Consider the following 16,873-nt stretch of genomic DNA (forward strand, 5'->3'; position numbering starts at 1 on the left):
GCTTGGGTGGACCGCCGGCCCGCGACACACCGAGCCAGTGGACCGCCGCCCCGCGGCACGCCGAGCCAGTGGACCGCCCCCCGCGACACACCGAGCCAGTGACCCGCAAGCCCTCCCCAACCCGAGCTGCAAATTAGCAAAGAACGAACTAACGCCATCCCCAACACACAAAACCCCCCTCGCACAAAACCCCAACACACACGACCTGCCCCCCCGCTGAGGCGTGCCCCCAACAGAGGCGTGGCTTCCGCCCAAAAGAGGCTCCCACCAAAAAGAGGCTGTGGCGTGCTCCCCCGCAGAGGCTGAGAGTACCACGCCCTCTGCCATCACAAAATTCTCCCTCAAAAAAATGTGCAAAAAACACTCGCGCTCCTACGCGATTTTTACTCGCACGACTGTCACTGGCGCTAGAGGGCGGGGAGCAGAAAACGGGGAGGAGGAGGCTCCCCGCCCTCTAGCGCCAGTGACAGTCGTGCGAGTAAAAATCGCGTAGGAGCGCGAGTGTTTTTTGCACATTTTTTTGAGGGAGAATTTTGTGATGGCAGAGGGCGTGGTACTCTCAGCCTCTGCGGGGGAGCACGCCACAGCCTCTTTTTGGTGGGAGCCTCTTTTGGGCGGAAGCCACGCCTCTGTTGGGGGCACGCCTCAGCGGGGGGGCAGGTCGTGTGTGTTGGGGTTTTGTGCGAGGGGGGTTTTGTGTGTTGGGGATGGCGTTAGTTCGTTCTTTGCTAATTTGCAGCTCGGGTTGGGGAGGGCTTGCGGGTCACTGGCTCGGTGTGTCGCGGGGGGCGGTCCACTGGCTCGGCGTGCCGCGGGGCGGCGGTCCACTGGCTCGGTGTGTCGCGGGCCGGCGGTCCACCCAAGCAAGACCCCGCTTTGGCGGGGTCGCTAAGAAAGGCTAGTTTATTTCCAATTTATAATAATAAATAACAATGACATTAAATAAACTCTTTTAGGAGGATTATAATATATTTCCATATAGTGATGGAGCTTGTGACATATTTTATGTGATAAATTGTAATTAAGAATTAGAACTCTTTCGCTGGAAGGGTCTGGGCAGTATTGTTTGTTGTTTCTGGTTAGTTTAAAAAATCGTATCAAAAAAAGGCCTTGGACCGTTTTGATTCAAAAGTATGAGTAAGGTCTAATGCAGTCATTGCTTTAAATATAAAAAAATTGGAGTTTCGTGTGGACCGTATGCGCCGCGCAGGTGTTATTTGATGCATCTAAGCCTTAGCCTAAGAAATCTACTCGATAATGGATATATGAGATCCATCTAAATTCCTATGCTTCGTCAGCGTAGCCAAATTACTTGGTTTAATGTGGGAGCCTTGTTACTGTACTGACTATAAATGTAGGTGAATCCTCCAAGCCTCAATGAATAAATTAATTTGTCAAATAACTGTAATTGAGACGTTGTTTATCAGCAAATATGATTGACATGTCTCTTGTGAGCCAAGAACCCAGATATCTGGACCTGATGTCATGCACTGCAGGGGCTGAGTAGCATTGTTCCCTCATGTATAATTAGCAATAATAGATATAATGGCTGTGTATGTGCCAAGAGCCCAGATATCTGGACCTAATGTCATTCACTGCAAGGGCCTCGGTAGCATTGTTTCCTTATTCATAATGAGCCATTATAAATGTAACGGCTTTGTCTGTGCCAAGAGCCCAGATATCTGGACCTAAGGTCATTCAATGCAAGGGACTGAGTAGCATTGTTTCCTCATGTATAATGAGCAATAATAAATGTAACGGCTTTGTCTGTGCCAAGTGCCCAGATATCTGGACCTAATGTCATTCATTGCAAGGGCCTGGGTAGCATTGTTTCCTCGTGTATAATGAGCAATAATAAATGTAACGGCTTTGTCTGTGCCAAGAGCCCAGATATCTGGACCTAAGGTCATTCAATGCAAGGGACTGAGTAGCATTGTTTCCTCATGTTTAATGAGCAATAATAAATGTAACGGCTTTGTCTGTGCCAAGAGCCCAGATATCTGGACCTAAGGTCATTCAATGCAAGGGACTGAGTAGCATTGTTCCCGCTTGTATAATTAGCAATAATAAATGTAACGGCTTTGTCTGTGCCAAGTGCCCAGATATCTGGACCTAATGTCATTCACTGCAAGGGCCTCGGTAGCATTGTTTCCTTATTCATAATGAGCCATAATAAATGTAACGGCTTTGTCTGTGCCAAGAGCCCAGATATCTGGACCTAAGGTCATTCAATGCAAGGGACTGAGTAGCATTGTTTCCTCATGTATAATGAGCAATAATAAATGTAACGGCTTTGTCTGTGCCAAGTGCCCAGATATCTGGACCTAATGTCATTCATTGCAAGGGCCTGGGTAGCATTGTTTCCTCGTGTACAATGAGCAATAATAAATGTAACGGCTTTGTCTGTGCCAAGAGCCCAGATATCTGGACCTAAGGTCATTCAATGCAAGGGACTGAGTAGCATTGTTTCCTCATGTTTAATGAGCAATAATAAATGTAACGGCTTTGTCTGTGCCAAGAGCCCAGATATCTGGACCTAAGGTCATTCAATGCAAGGGACTGAGTAGCATTGTTCCCGCTTGTATAATTAGCAATAATAAATGTAACGGCTTTGTCTGTGCCAAGAGCCCAGATATCTGGACCTAAGGTCATTCAATGCAAGGGACTGAGTAGCATTGTTTCCTCATGTTTAATGAGCAATAATAAATGTAACGGCTTTGTCTGTGCCAAGAGCCCAGATATCTGGACCTAAGGTCATTCAATGCAAGGGACTGAGTAGCATTGTTCCCGCTTGTATAATTAGCAATAATAAATGTAACAGCTTTGTCTGTGCCAAGTGCCCAGATATCTGGACCTAATGTCATTCACTGCAAGGGCCTGGGTAGCATTGTTTCCTTATTCATAATGAGCCATAATAAATGTAACGGCTTTGTCTGTGCCAAGAGCCCAGATATCTGGACCTAAGGTCATTCAATGCAAGGGACTGAGTAGCATTGTTTCCTCATGTATAGTGAGCAATAATAAATGTAACGGCTTTGTCTGTGCCAAGTGCCCAGATATCTGGCCCTAATGTCATTCACTGCAAGGGCCTGGGTAGCATTGTTTCCTCGTGTATAATGAGCAATAATAAATGTAACGGCTTTGTCTGTGCCAAGAGCCCAGATATCTGGACCTAAGGTCATTCAATGCAAGGGACTGAGTAGCATTGTTTCCTCATGTTTAATGAGCAATAATAGATATAATGGCTGTGTATGTGCCAAGTGCCCACATATCTGGACCTAATGTCATTCACTGCAATGCCTGGGTTGCATTGTTTCCTCGTGTATAATGAGCAATAATAAATGTAAGGGCTTTTTCTGTGCCAAGTGCCCAGATATCTGGATCTAAGGTCATTCAATGCAAGGGACTGAGTAGCATTGTTCCCGCTTGTATAATTAGCAATAATAGATCAAATGGCTGTGTATGTGCCAAGTGCCCAGATATCTGGACCTAATGTCATTCACTGCAAGGGCCTGGGTAGCATTGTTTCCTCGTGTATAATGAGCAATAATAAATGTAACGGCTTTGTCTGTGCCAAGTGCCCAGATATCTGGACCTAAGGTCATTCACTGCAAGGGACTGAGTAGCATTGTTCCCGCTTGTATAATTAGCAATAATAGATATAATGGCTGTGTATGTGCCAAGTGCCCACATATCTGGACCTAATGTCATTCACTGCAAGGACTAAGGGCGATTTTTGCTTCATGGAAATGCCGTCTATTAATTTTTTATGCTCAAAACAACGGCGGGGTAAGCTATGACGTAGAAAATTTAGAAAATCGAAAAGGTTGTCTTTCCACGGTGGAGCTTTGCAGAAGGAACGATTAATGGGTACCTAACTATCGCTAACGACCTGCATTGACAATCAAGTTGACGCTTAATGATCTCGCCTGAATTCTATAGATTGATAACGAAGTGAAACAACCTTCATCCTTTGCAATCAAACTAAACGAAATTGAAAAGATAGGCTTCCAATTTGTTTTTGAAACGAATAAGAATGTTTTTTCGAACATAAAAATGCTGTCAACAGATTTATAATGCGTAAAACAACGGCGGGGTAAGCTATGACGCAGCAAGTTTAGCAAATCAAAAAAGTTGGTTTTCCTCCGCGGAGCTTTTCAGAAGGAAAGGTTAATGAGTACCTAAGTACCGCTAACGACCCGCACTGACAATCAAATTGGCGCTCAATGATCTCGCATCGATGCTATAGTTTTATCATGAAGAGAAACATCCTGAATCGTCCGCAACCAAAACAAACTTTTTGTAAACTTTCATTTTCGAAAATTTCGGCATTTTTACGTCCGTGTTAACTTCAAACGCATGTTTTTGAATGCTCAGTGAAGTGCATGTGGATAGGAAATTCTTGTTGATTTCATTGAGCGGTCAATTCTTTGTTGCAATGATGGGGGATGGCGGGATGGCGGGGCCCGTACCCCCACTCGTACAGGATTTGGTTAGCTTAATTTTTCGTTTTCTGTGTGATTTTCATTTAAATCCAACGCCCCTTATAAAAAATCAGGTTTCATAAAAATTTTTTCGATTTCACCAAGTAAACAAAGATGGCAAAGAGAACGGACACGTGATGTAAAAAGTAGTGATACAGCCAAATTCGAACATAATAAGCATGAGCGTCTAGTTTAAACAATGAGATCGCATTCTTAGTACTTATAACGATCAAACTTTCGACCAATCACGTTCGAGCCAGAGCCCCAACACAAAGGATTCGTACAGTGGTGTACTGTACATTACAGTACAGGGCAAAATCATGACAATCATAACTTTTGCTCGTACGGTCTCGAGTTTTTGGGAGAAAGGTGTCGCATTCGAACGGTTTTGATTCCCAAAACTTCGAATCGAAACTTCCATCCAGAAGGGAGAAGCGAGCCGTGACGCAGCACCGTTTTCGTGCCAAAAAAATCGAGGGTGATTAGCAGAGCCTTGGCAGAGCAACTCTGCGGAGATAATTGCCCTCCGCACAAAGAGGTGGCGGTTAACGACCTCGCTGACAAAGGCTAACACGCTTAACGACCCGATGTAACCTTTTCTCTGGAGAGGCAATCAGGTCCGCAAGCAAGGCAACTTCCGCCGAAAAAAAGTTTGTTTTGAGGATTTTCGACCAGGAAAACCAAGACAGAGGGAGAAAAGAAGCAAAATCCCAGACTCCCATCGACGGACGGGGTCGAGTGGAGAAAAGAGCGGGACGTTGGCGGGGCGCCTTTAAACCGATCTCACACGAACAGGGGCGAAGTAGCTGCGACCGTGATCACCGTTGCTTGCCCCTCATTTGCATAGTAGCATTTTAGTACATTGAGAAGCTCCCCTACGAAGCCCGCTACGCGGGCTTGCCAGTGACCCTACGGTCGAGTACATAGATTAGCCTCGGAAAAGACAAGAATTTTCTTAAAACCCCCTGTGAATGATAGTAAAATCAGCCTCGGCAAAGACAAGAATTCTGTCGAAGCCCCCTATGAGTATGCAGATTAGCCTCGGACAAGACAAGAGGTGTATCAACCTCGATTTGAAAAAAATTAGCTCCGCACAGGTCACGTGATAAAAAAATTACTCGCACTCCTGTGACTATCGCTAGTCAGGGGGTCGCCTGAAATAGAGAAGGGTAGAGGCTCCCCCCTTCCTAGCGATAGTCACAGGAGTGCGAGTAATTTTTTTATCACGTGACCTGTGCGGAGCTAATTTTTTTCAAATCGAGGTTGATACACCTCTTGTCTTGTCCGAGGCTAATCTGCATACTCATAGGGGGCTTCGACAGAATTCTTGTCTTTGCCGAGGCTGATTTTACTATCATTCACAGGGGGTTTTAAGAAAATTCTTGTCTTTTCCGAGGCTAATCTATGTACTCGACCGTAGGGTCACTGGCAAGCCCGCGTAGCGGGCTTCGTAGGGGAGCTAGTCTTCCGTTAATTGAAAGTTGCTTCAAAACATTTGCAGCCCAGGTCTATTCGTGTTCCTCGTTTAGATATTTTGATGGGTTACCCCCTAAGTCTTGTGTTTTAATTTTCCATAAAATTTCATGGTAAGACTTCCCAACTTTACTTATCTGTTTACTCCTCTGACAAATAAAATTAAAATTGAATCTATCCTGAAAATGAGAATAAAAAAACAATGCCCTCCTACATTCTTTGAATTTAATAAGGAATGCAAGCAAAAAGTGTAATATCATACAGCAAGCAGGCAAGCACATTCTAAACATGACAAAAGACAAACATAATTAAACCAATCCATAGTCACGCCTACTGTGAGTAGCATATACTATTGGCAAGAGCAGGAAATAATTGCTCGAGGACAAAGTATTATTTACTTGCAGCAACAACCCTATTGAGATAAGAGCTTCTTTTCTGTAGGAAGATAATGCTTTGTTACCTTGATTGTAATTCAGTAAATCCTTTTAGAAAAGTAAACCCAAACTTAATTACTTGCTGGCTCCAGATACCCATACTTGCGAAATTCCTAATAGAACCAATCCAATGAGTAGTTCCTCGATTATTACGATTACCACTTAGCAATATCATAGCTTTCATCACCATCTGAACCCCTTTGAAATCAAGGTTAATAGCACTCTTGACTTTCAGAGGCTAATCTTACTATCCGATTTTGGGGCCATAGGGTGCCCGAAGAGCGGGATTTACTGGGAGCTACTCTTCCGTTTATTAAAATGTGCATATCAATTTGATACATAAACGGTTGCAATATCAAGACAATACAGAAAGTTGCTTCAATACATTTTGTAAGCCACGATCTAATTGGGGTCCTCGTTTAAATACTTTCACGGGTTACCCTCTTTATTTCTACTGCTTATTCTAATTGCAATGTTTTAAAGTTTGCATCTTCTTTTATCTCTCGGTGAATCGTGGTGCTCGTTTAAATATCTTGCAGGCTTATCTAAAAGCTTTGTTTAATATTCTGAATTCTACTTTAAACTTGACAGCTACATACTTCTGCCAGCCCCCATCATTTTCATGAGTTAATCCTATAATTTCTCCTATTTAGTCATAAACAAATTTTTGAGTTTTCCAATCATACATTCTTAGCCCTCGTCGACTTATAGGGCGCTTGAAAATATTTTCTAAGGCCATTCTTAAAGCTGTAATGCTCATTTTGAATCCAACATGAATATCTTTATCAGAGCATTTCGTTCAATTCTTGTTCACTTGTGATGCTGTTTTAAGGTATAATTTGGGGCCACCTTTAAACTTCCTCTGTTTATTTTGAATCAAACATTAAAGTTTTCCAACAATAAATTCCTGTTAGCCGTTATTGGTCCATGGTGCTCGTTTAGATATATATCATCTAAAAATTTCTTAAGAATTAATGACTCCTCTTCTAAACTCCAAAGAGTTATAGAGTTATTACGCAGTTCTATACATTTGAGGTCCACATATCACATCTTCGTCACAATTAGCTTTTGAAACACTGCAGGAACAAAGCAGTTAAGAAATAGAAAGATAAAAAACAGCCAAGTTTCGTGCATCAGAAAGGAATCTTACTCTAACAACAAATTAACAAAATACAATTTACGGACAACAGCTAATCTATATTATACAATTTTAGTCCTTTTCTCCACAGTCAAGTTTTTTCTTGTTTCATCGTTTGATTTAACGCCAGCATAAATGCCATAAATTTCGTTTCGAAGGTCCGAGAATCACGTCTGCGTCGTAATTATTGCTTGAAACGCTCTTTGATCTAGATGAAGAACAAAAAGATTAATGAAGATGTTATTCCATGGTTAATGAAAGCACGTTTCAAAGAAATCGATATACAGCCAATCCATATTCTTATAAGCAGAAAACTACGCGAGGTAAAAAAAATCAGAGAAACACGTTCGTGGCGGGTCTAGCGACTCCTTTCAGCAACCGGTTTTTAGTGTAATTTCACCCAAATAAGCATAAAGTCATTTGAAATGGTTTCTAGAATGATTAATTTACAATTCCCAAAATGATGCAGGCACAATCTACCGTAACAATCCAGCTTCCTTTCAGTACAAAACCACGAAATGAGGTAGAAATTCGCCGTTTGCGGCGGGGGTCTAGCAGTAAGCAACCGGTTTTTAGTGTAATTTCATCAAATTAAGCATAAAATCATTTGAAATAGTTCTCGTTAAGCGAGCAATACAGCAAATCTATTTTCCTTGAATTACAAAACTGCGAAGAGGTAAAACATTAAGAGAAAAACGTTCGTGACGGGTCTAGCGTCTCCTTTCAGCAACCTGTTTTTAGTGTAATTTCACCCAAATAAGCATAAAGTCATTTGAAATGGTTTCTAGAAAGATTAATTTACAATTCCGAAAATGATGCAGGCACAATCTACCGTAACAATCCAGCTTCCTTTCAGTACAAAACCACGAAATGAGGTAGAAATTCGCCGTTCGCGGCGGGGGTCTAGCATTAAGCAACCGGTTTTTAGTGTAATTTCACCCAAATAAGCATAAAGTCATTTGAAATGGTTTCTAGAATGATTAATTTACAATTCCGAAAATGATGCAGGCACAATCTACCGTAACAATCCAGCTTCCTTTCAGTACAAAACCACGAAATGAGGTAGAAATTCGCCGTTCGCGGCGGGGGTATAGCAGTAAGCAACCGGTTTTTAGTGTAATTTCATCAATTAAGCATAAAGTCATTTGAAATGGTTTCTAGGATGATTTTTTTACAATTCCAAAAATGCTCTCAAAAAGCTAGAAATAATTTTCACTCAAGAGGCAGGCAAATCCCATTTTTTTCAGCGGGAAAATCGCACAAAAAGTGAAATTTTAATCGAAAAACACCCACTTGTTGTACCAAAAAGACAGCGAATCCGATCGTTTATCTACAAAAAAGGAAGGCGGTTAGGAAAAATTTCTGCAAAGGATTCTCGTTAGACATAAAAAGTTGGGGGCTGGCGGGATTACAAAATTCGCATTACAACGGGTTTCCTATGAAAATCAAATTTTCTTGCATCAAGAATAAACAGCAGGAAAGATCTACCACAATTCTTCATACTTTGATTGCAATAAAGCCAATCCAGTTTCCTTTAAGCACAAAACCACGAGAAGAGGTAAAAAGTTTTCGTTCGCAGCGGGGGTCTAGCAGCCGGTTTTTAGTGTAATTTCATCGAAATGAGCACAAAATCATTTGAAAAAAGTAATATCGAAAACACGTAAGAACAACAACGCTTACTTGTATTCGCATGCCATCGATTCTGATACCAGTGAAGAAGTGGAACAGCCAGCAGCCATTGCAAAACCAAAAAACGGGCAGCAGTGTGCGTAGCTACTAAAGCGAAGAAAAGGAAGATCGTCAGAAGCACGAATTACATGGCTCTTGCAAACGAAATAATAACAAACGGGGTTTTAATCGATCGATCGATAAAAAGGAAAGGAAAATGACGGCGAAAAGTTTAGAAAAAGCTAGCGAGACTCACCTGTAGCTGTAGCTGTAGCACTGTAGCACAGAACACGACCGTCGACAACCGCTTCGAGTTCGAAAAGGAATGCCAAGCAGCAGTGCACGTAGATTTATCCAATTCCAAATCACCGAAATTATCGGCACACAGTAGCTTCTTTGTGGAAAGCAAAACGAATTTGAAAAGCCTCCGTTCAAATTGAAGGGTTGCTGGAGGAAGAAGTTTTGAAACTTTTTGTAGAGAGCAAGAGAAAAGAGAGAGAAAGAACCTTTAGAAACGCGAACGCAAAAGCCAGTATTTTACCCATCAAAGGGAGGGAGGAAATGTTTTGAAAAATCCTTTGAAAAGGTACTCGATCTCTTTCAAAAAAGTTAGGGATGAAAAGGGATATTCGCTTTAGAATCAAAGGTCAAGGTTTTCAATCAACAACTACTGACTGGATGACAATCGACGTTTTCAAAACATCCAGGAAAACGCTAGAAAAAGTCTTTGAAAAGACAAACAAAGAGAGCGAAGCGTTAGCAAAGAAAATGGCCTCGTTGAGCAAGGCCCATTGAGAGAAGACACGTCGCAAATTCGGAGCGAGGGAAGCGAGCAAACGAAGATTCGAGACCTTTCCACACAATCGCAACCCCAGAGGAACCGAACTACCGAAGCTCAGTTCAAGGGGTGTAGCAGTTTTTGCGGAGTTCGTGCAAGAACTTTCGATGGGAACGGACCGATATCAGATGTAATCGGACCGATATCAACGGAGCGAGCTCATTTGCATATCCGCACATTAGTATTATTGTAGAGATGGGTGGCCCGCCGGCCCGCGACAGCCCGAGCCAGTGGACTGCCGGCCCGCGACACGCCCAGCCAGTGGACCGCCGCCCCGCGGCACGCCCAGCCAGTGGACCGCCGACCCGCGACACGCCCAGCCAGTGGACCGCCGGCCCCCGACATGCCCAGCCAGTGGACCGCCGCCCCGCGACACACCGAGCAAGTGACCCGCAAGCCCACGCCCAACCCTAGGAGCAAATTAGCAAAGAACGAACTAACGCCATCCCCAACACACAAAACCCCCTCACACAAAACACCAACACACACGACCCCAACACACACGACCCCAACACACACGACGTGCCCCCCGCAGAGGCGTGGCTCCCGCACAAAAGAGGCTCACGCCAAAAAGAGGCTGTGCCTGCTCCCCCGCAGAGGCTGCAAGAACCACGCCCTCTCCCATCACAAAATTCTTCCTCAAAAATAAGTGCAAAAAACACTCGCACTCCTGCAGAATTCAGCGAAAAAATCACTCGCGCTCCTACGCGATTTTTACTCGCACTCCTGTCACAGGCGCTAGAGGGCGGGGAGGAGAGGGGAAAAAAAAGGTCCCCGCCCTCTAGCGCCTGTGACAGTCGTGCGAGTAAAAATCGCGTAGGAGCGCGAGTGATTTTTTCGCTGAATTCTGCAGGAGTGCGAGTGTTTTTTGCACTTATTTTTGAGGAAGAATTTTGTGATGGGAGAGGGCGTGGTTCTTGCAGCCTCTGCGGGGGAGCAGGCACAGCCTCTTTTTGGCGTGAGCCTCTTTTGTGCGGGAGCCACGCCTCTGCGGGGGGCACGTCGTGTGTGTTGGGGTCGTGTGTGTTGGGGTCGTGTGTGTTGGTGTTTTGTGTGAGGGGGTTTTGTGTGTTGGGGATGGCGTTAGTTCGTTCTTTGCTAATTTGCTCCTAGGGTTGGGCGTGGGCTTGCGGGTCACTTGCTCGGTGTGTCGCGGGGCGGCGGTCCACTGGCTGGGCATGTCGGGGGCCGGCGGTCCACTGGCTGGGCGTGTCGCGGGTCGGCGGTCCACTGGCTGGGCGTGCCGCGGGGCGGCGGTCCACTGGCTGGGCGTGTCGCGGGCCGGCGGTCCACTGGCTCGGGCTGTCGCGGGCCGGCGGGCCACCCAGACCCCGCTTTGGCGGGGTCGTCAAGAATGGAAACTCAGGCCAGGTGGGCCTTGCAAGACCCCGCTTTGGCGGGGTCGCCAAGAAAGGCTAGTTTACTTCCATTTCATAATAATAAATATCAATAGTATTAAGTAAACACTTTATGGAGGATTGTAGTCTATTTACAATAACATTCAGTAGAAACTTTTCAGTGGATTGTAGTCTATTTAGATAAAGTGTGGGAACTTATGACATATTTTTTATGGAACATGGACTAAATCGAATGAGTATTGAGCAGTCACCATTGGGGCCTGCTCGTTTGCCATTTTGAGAGAAACTTGAAATGAGTCTCAGAAGACAGGAGAATATATGTTTTGTGATGCGAAAGGACATTATTGAAAAATTGCAGTATTAGGGAAGGATTTTTTACATAATTTGTTATTAGAGTGAAGGTGGTTGCTAAATTGGTGAAGGAAAAGCGTGAGAGAGCAGTTGAAGTTTAAATCAATAACTCAGTAGATTATCAAAGGTGTGATTTTGCTGTTTCCGTGTGCTTCAAACATTCTGTAGTTTATTTTTAGGCAATTAAACGATATTTATTGGTAGCTTCAACGTTCTTCACGTGCACAGTAGGTTTGATGTTGTGGAAATGGTTCTTTCATATTACAATTTCTGACAATACCCAGGCATCTTAAATTGCGACCCTGGTTAGCCTAGCCTAATTATTGCGTTTGATGTGGGAACCTTGTTACTGTACGTATTATAAGTAGGTCTATCATCCAGGACTCAATTAATTAATTTATTTGCCAAATAAAAGCAATTTGGTAACCATTCAACTGTTGGAGAGGTTGGTGGTGTTCGTTTTAAATGTACTACTATGACCTTGTCAACTAATTGTCTATAGGTCAGATGATTTTTCGAGATTTTTATAATCATGATAACGCTATTTTTGGTACAGTTCACATATATCTAGCTACTTTTAACAGAATCTTCCTTTCTGATTCAAATCACGTGATTTCATTGTTGCTAGGTGGCGTGTTAATATCAGCTCGGGCGTTTCCGCCTCATTTTGACATTTTAATACCAATGCATGAGGCCTTCAAATTTGGTAAAGCAATAGACTTGTTTTTTGGTTGCCCCGGACCTCCATTTTATATGGAGAAGCTCAAATTTCGATATTTTCACGAAGAGGCATCCAGCAAAGTCATTTATCTATTTCCTCTTCACCCCGACCAAATTTGAAAATAAATTAATCTTTATATGAATTTTACTTAATACCTGTGTCTAAAATATTGCCGAAAGAGAATATATATAGTTCCACTAATGTTTCATTTTTGAGGACTTTTTATCATGCTATAAAACTTGACTGATTATCAACTATCCTAACTTGTGTCAATGGCAGATTTCTAGCAGAAAAACAAATATCTACTTCATCATCATAATAAATATCAAAATGTTTGCTAATTTTGAAAACAACAACAATTAATAGTTACTATTGGTGAGCCAACCCTAGAGTTGAGAATCCTCAAAACAAAATCCATAACTAAAGCAAAATCTAAAATCTGATGTTTTCAAAATATATGAGGCAAACCCTCAAATATATCACAATGAGGGAGGCGTGTATTTCACCAACATCCTCGTAAAAAACCAAATGCAAGATTGGTAACAATAAATGGCTAGAGTTGAGGATCCTCCAAAGTTAAATAGCACATTTAAAGCAAAATCTAATAGATGTTTATAACGCATAGGGGGCAAACTCTGTAAAAGTACAATGAGGGAACCGTGTGTTTCATAAACATCCTCGTAAAAAAACCAATTGGAAGTAGGGTATGAAAATCTATGAAATAGGGGTCCTATCAATCGCTGAAACTATTTGAGAGCAGGATGCAAAATCTTGAATTATCCTTCAACTTTACAATAAACATACAAAGATCCTCTAAATCAATCAAATTATAACGAAACAAAGGCCAAAGAAGAAATGTCTTTCATTCAAATCGTCGTCTCAAAACGTCTCGCAAATGCCCTGAAAAAAAGAGGAATAATGGTTATTAAATTTCAGCGCTAGTGTACGCGTAGAAACAATTCATTAAAGCATGTTTCCATGTCGAAATGGAAATGGCTGGAAAAATTGCTTAGCAGTTGTAAAATTGGTCTAAAAGTGGTAGAAAAACACGTACAAAAAAGGAGCAGAATGATTATTTTGACAAAAAGGGGCAGCTTCCAATCCATGAAAATATCGCAAAAGCAATCAATCAACTGTGAGGGGTTAGGGGAGGCGTAACTTCACCGGCATTTGCAATAGATGGAAAAATGTATTGAAAAAGTTATTAAATTTCTATACCACGATGAGGGCAACATGAAGTTTACAAAAACTCTACTAAATCTTGTCACTAAGGGTGTAGCATGAATGTTTAAACAAAAAGGGGCAGCAAAAATTCGTAGAAAATATCGCGAAAGCAATCAATCAATCGCGAGGGATAGGAGGAGGCGTAACTTCACCGGCTTTCGCAACACATGAAAAACTTTATTGAAAAATTTAATTTTCTTAAATGAACACTTGGCATTTCGTTTAGAATTCATTCAGCATATTTATCTAAAAAACGGCGAAAAAAATTTGAGTATAAACGAAGTAAAACACGAAGAGATCTTTGATATCAAAAATGAAGCTGGATGAGAATATCTTTTACAATACTTTGGTCAATCTGCCACGGGAATGTCCTGCAAAAAATCCAAGAATAACCGATATGAAAACTGTGACGCAGCAAGTTTACCAAAATCAAATGTCGACATCGAAGATCAAGGTTCCTAATCGGTGCGTCACTAATGATCGTTAACGATCCGCACTCACGAAAAGTTTCCCCAATAACGACCTTGCAGACAATGGGATCACATCACAAAGGGGGCGTAGCTTGATCGTCGTTCGCAACTCGTCAGGCAAAACTGTCCTATAAAGTTTGAATTTCCTGAATCTAGGCGTCACAATTCGCTGAGAATTCGTTGCACAAATTGATAAATAATAAAATATAAAATACCTCTATTTTGAAACGTAGATAAACGAAAAGGGATGAAAATAACCCCGAAAACAAACGCACTAACCTGATGAATATTCAATTTGGGAAAGGTAGTCAAATCGTGTTCTCGACACTGTCCTGCAAAAACAGCAGAAGAACAGACGGTAAATTCAATGTTGTAGCTAATAAAAGAGCAACAGAAACATAGTATTCAATAAAGGGGCGACTATTAAATATTTCGCGGCAGGGGCAGGGCGTTTTGTTAGAAAAATGGCAAGGCAAGGTGCAGAAACATAAGCGAAAAGAATAAACAATACTCACAGTGAAAATTGCGTCCAAAATCAAGGGTCCATTGTGAGAAACATGTCGACTTCTTTTTCCAAACCTTTCTTTCCAACCGTGTGCTCTAAAATGCACCTGGCTGGAAAATGATCTTCGCGACAATTCATCATGGTTTTGTCCTGTTGAGACTGTTTTGACACAAATTGCACGGTCATTTATCAATCGATCCCCCATAAAAGGGAATTTTTCAGTTACCGGGAAAAAAACTGTCCCTGCAACAATGCAAATCGCTAAGTCATCGGAACGCATCGCCAAAAGATCATGATAACCATGAGAGTGCCTAGTAGTTTGAGCAACAACAATGAGATAATCATGACAATCATAACTTTTGCTCGTACGGTCTCGAGCTTTTGGGAGAAAGGTGTCGCAAGCGAGCTGTTTCGATTCCAAAAAAACCTCGAATCAAAACTTCCATCCAGAAGGGAGAACCGAGCTGTGACGCAGCAAGGTTTTCTTGCAATATTTTTAAAGATAAGCTTTCAGTTTGTTTTCGAAATGACTAAAGGCAATTTTTGCTTCATGAAAATGAAGTCTAGTCATTTTTTATGCCTAAAACAACGCCGGGGCAAGCTATGACGCAGCAAGTTTAGCAAATCAGAAAAGTTGTCTTTCCACCGTGGTTCTTTCAAGAAAGAACGGTTAATGGGTACCTAAGTATCGCTAACGTCCGGCAGTGACAATCAGGTTGACGCTTAATGATCGCGCCTCAATTGTATAGTTTGATCAAGAAGGGAAAGGTCCTGCATCCTTCGCAATCAAACAAAATGAAATTGTAAAGATAAGCTTCCAATTTGTTTTCGAAACGACTGAGAAAGTTTTTTCCATCATAAAAATGCTGTCAACCGACTTATACTGCGTAAAACAACGGCGGGGCAAGCTATGACGCAGCAAGTTTAGCAAATCGAAAAAGTTGGTTTTTCACCGCGGAGCTTTGCAGAAGGAAAGGTTAATGATCGCTAACGATCCGCACTGACAATCAGGTTGCCACTTAATGATCTCGCATCAATGCTTTAGTTTGATTAGGAAGGGAAACATCCTGAATCGTCCGCAACCAAAACAAACTTTCTTGTAAAGTTTCATTTTCGAAAATTTCGGCATTTTGACGTCCGTGTTAACTTCAATCGTATGTTTGGAATGCTCAGTGAAGTGCATGTGGATAGGAAATTCTTGTTGATTTTATTGAGCTTTCAATTCTTTGTTACAATGATGGGGGATGGCGGGATGGGGGGGCCCGTACCCCCACTCGGACAGGATTTGGTTAGCTTAATTTTTCTTTTCTGTGTGATTTTCATTTAAATCCAACGCCCCTTATAAAAAATCAGGAAGAAGTTTTTCGAGGGTTTGACATTTATTTTTTCGATTTCACCAAGTAAACAAAGATGGCAAAGAGAACGGACACGTAATGTAGAAAGTAGTGGTACAGCTAAATTCGAACATGATAAGCATGAGCGTCTAGTTTAAACAATGAGATCGCATTCTTAGTACTTATAACGATCAAACTTTCGACCAATCACGGTCGAGCCAGAGTCCTAACACAAAGGATTCGTACACTGCTGTACTGTACATTACAGTACAGGGCAAAATCATGACAATCATAACTTTTGCTCGTACGATGCTGAGTTTTTGGGAGAAAGGTGTCGCATTCGACCGGTTTTGATTCCCAAAAATTCGAATCGAAACTCGCATCCAGAAGGGAGAACCGAGCTGTGACGCAGCACCGTTTTTGGTGCCAAAAAAATCGATGGTGATTAGCAGAGCCTTGGCAGAGTAACTCTGCGGAGATAATTGCCCTCGGCACAAAGAGGTGGCGGTTAACGACCTCGCTGACAAAGCCTAACACGCTTAACGACCCGACGTAACCTTTTCTCCGGAGAGGCAATCAGGTCCGCAAGCAAAGCAACTTCCGCCTAGAAAAAGTTTGTTTCGAGGATTTTCAGGCAGGAAGACGGGACCGAATCGAAAATCGAAGGCCAGCTGCAGACTCACGTCGACGGACGGGATCGAACGGAGGAAAGAGCGGGACGTTTCGAGGAGGCCTCGAAACCGATCTCGTTCGAAGAGGCGTCGAGTGGGTGAGACCGTGTGCAGACGTGCTTGCCCCTCATTTGCATAGTAGCACATTCGTTGTTTCGAAGCTAATTTGCATAGTAGGATTTTAGTATATTGAGACTAGCTCCC

General features: G+C 42.5%; 1 long non-coding RNA gene across 1 annotated transcript; it reads right to left on the minus strand.

The window, feature by feature from the left end:
• Window positions 1–7,515: 7,515 nt before the first annotated feature.
• Window positions 7,516–10,228, minus strand: LOC135693886 (uncharacterized). Its single transcript, XR_016145244.1, has 4 exons — window positions 9,454–10,228; window positions 9,210–9,305; window positions 8,823–8,859; window positions 7,516–7,737 (listed from the first exon to the last, which is right to left on the minus strand). It is a non-coding gene; the product is annotated as an uncharacterized LOC135693886 (long non-coding RNA).
• Between the last annotated feature and the right edge of the window lie 6,645 nt (window positions 10,229–16,873).

The sequence above is a fragment of the Rhopilema esculentum genome, unplaced genomic scaffold, assembly GCF_057945365.1.
Source record: "Rhopilema esculentum isolate cy_ngs unplaced genomic scaffold, ASM5794536v1 HiC_scaffold_32, whole genome shotgun sequence".
Lineage (NCBI taxonomy): Eukaryota > Metazoa > Cnidaria > Scyphozoa > Rhizostomeae > Rhizostomatidae > Rhopilema > Rhopilema esculentum.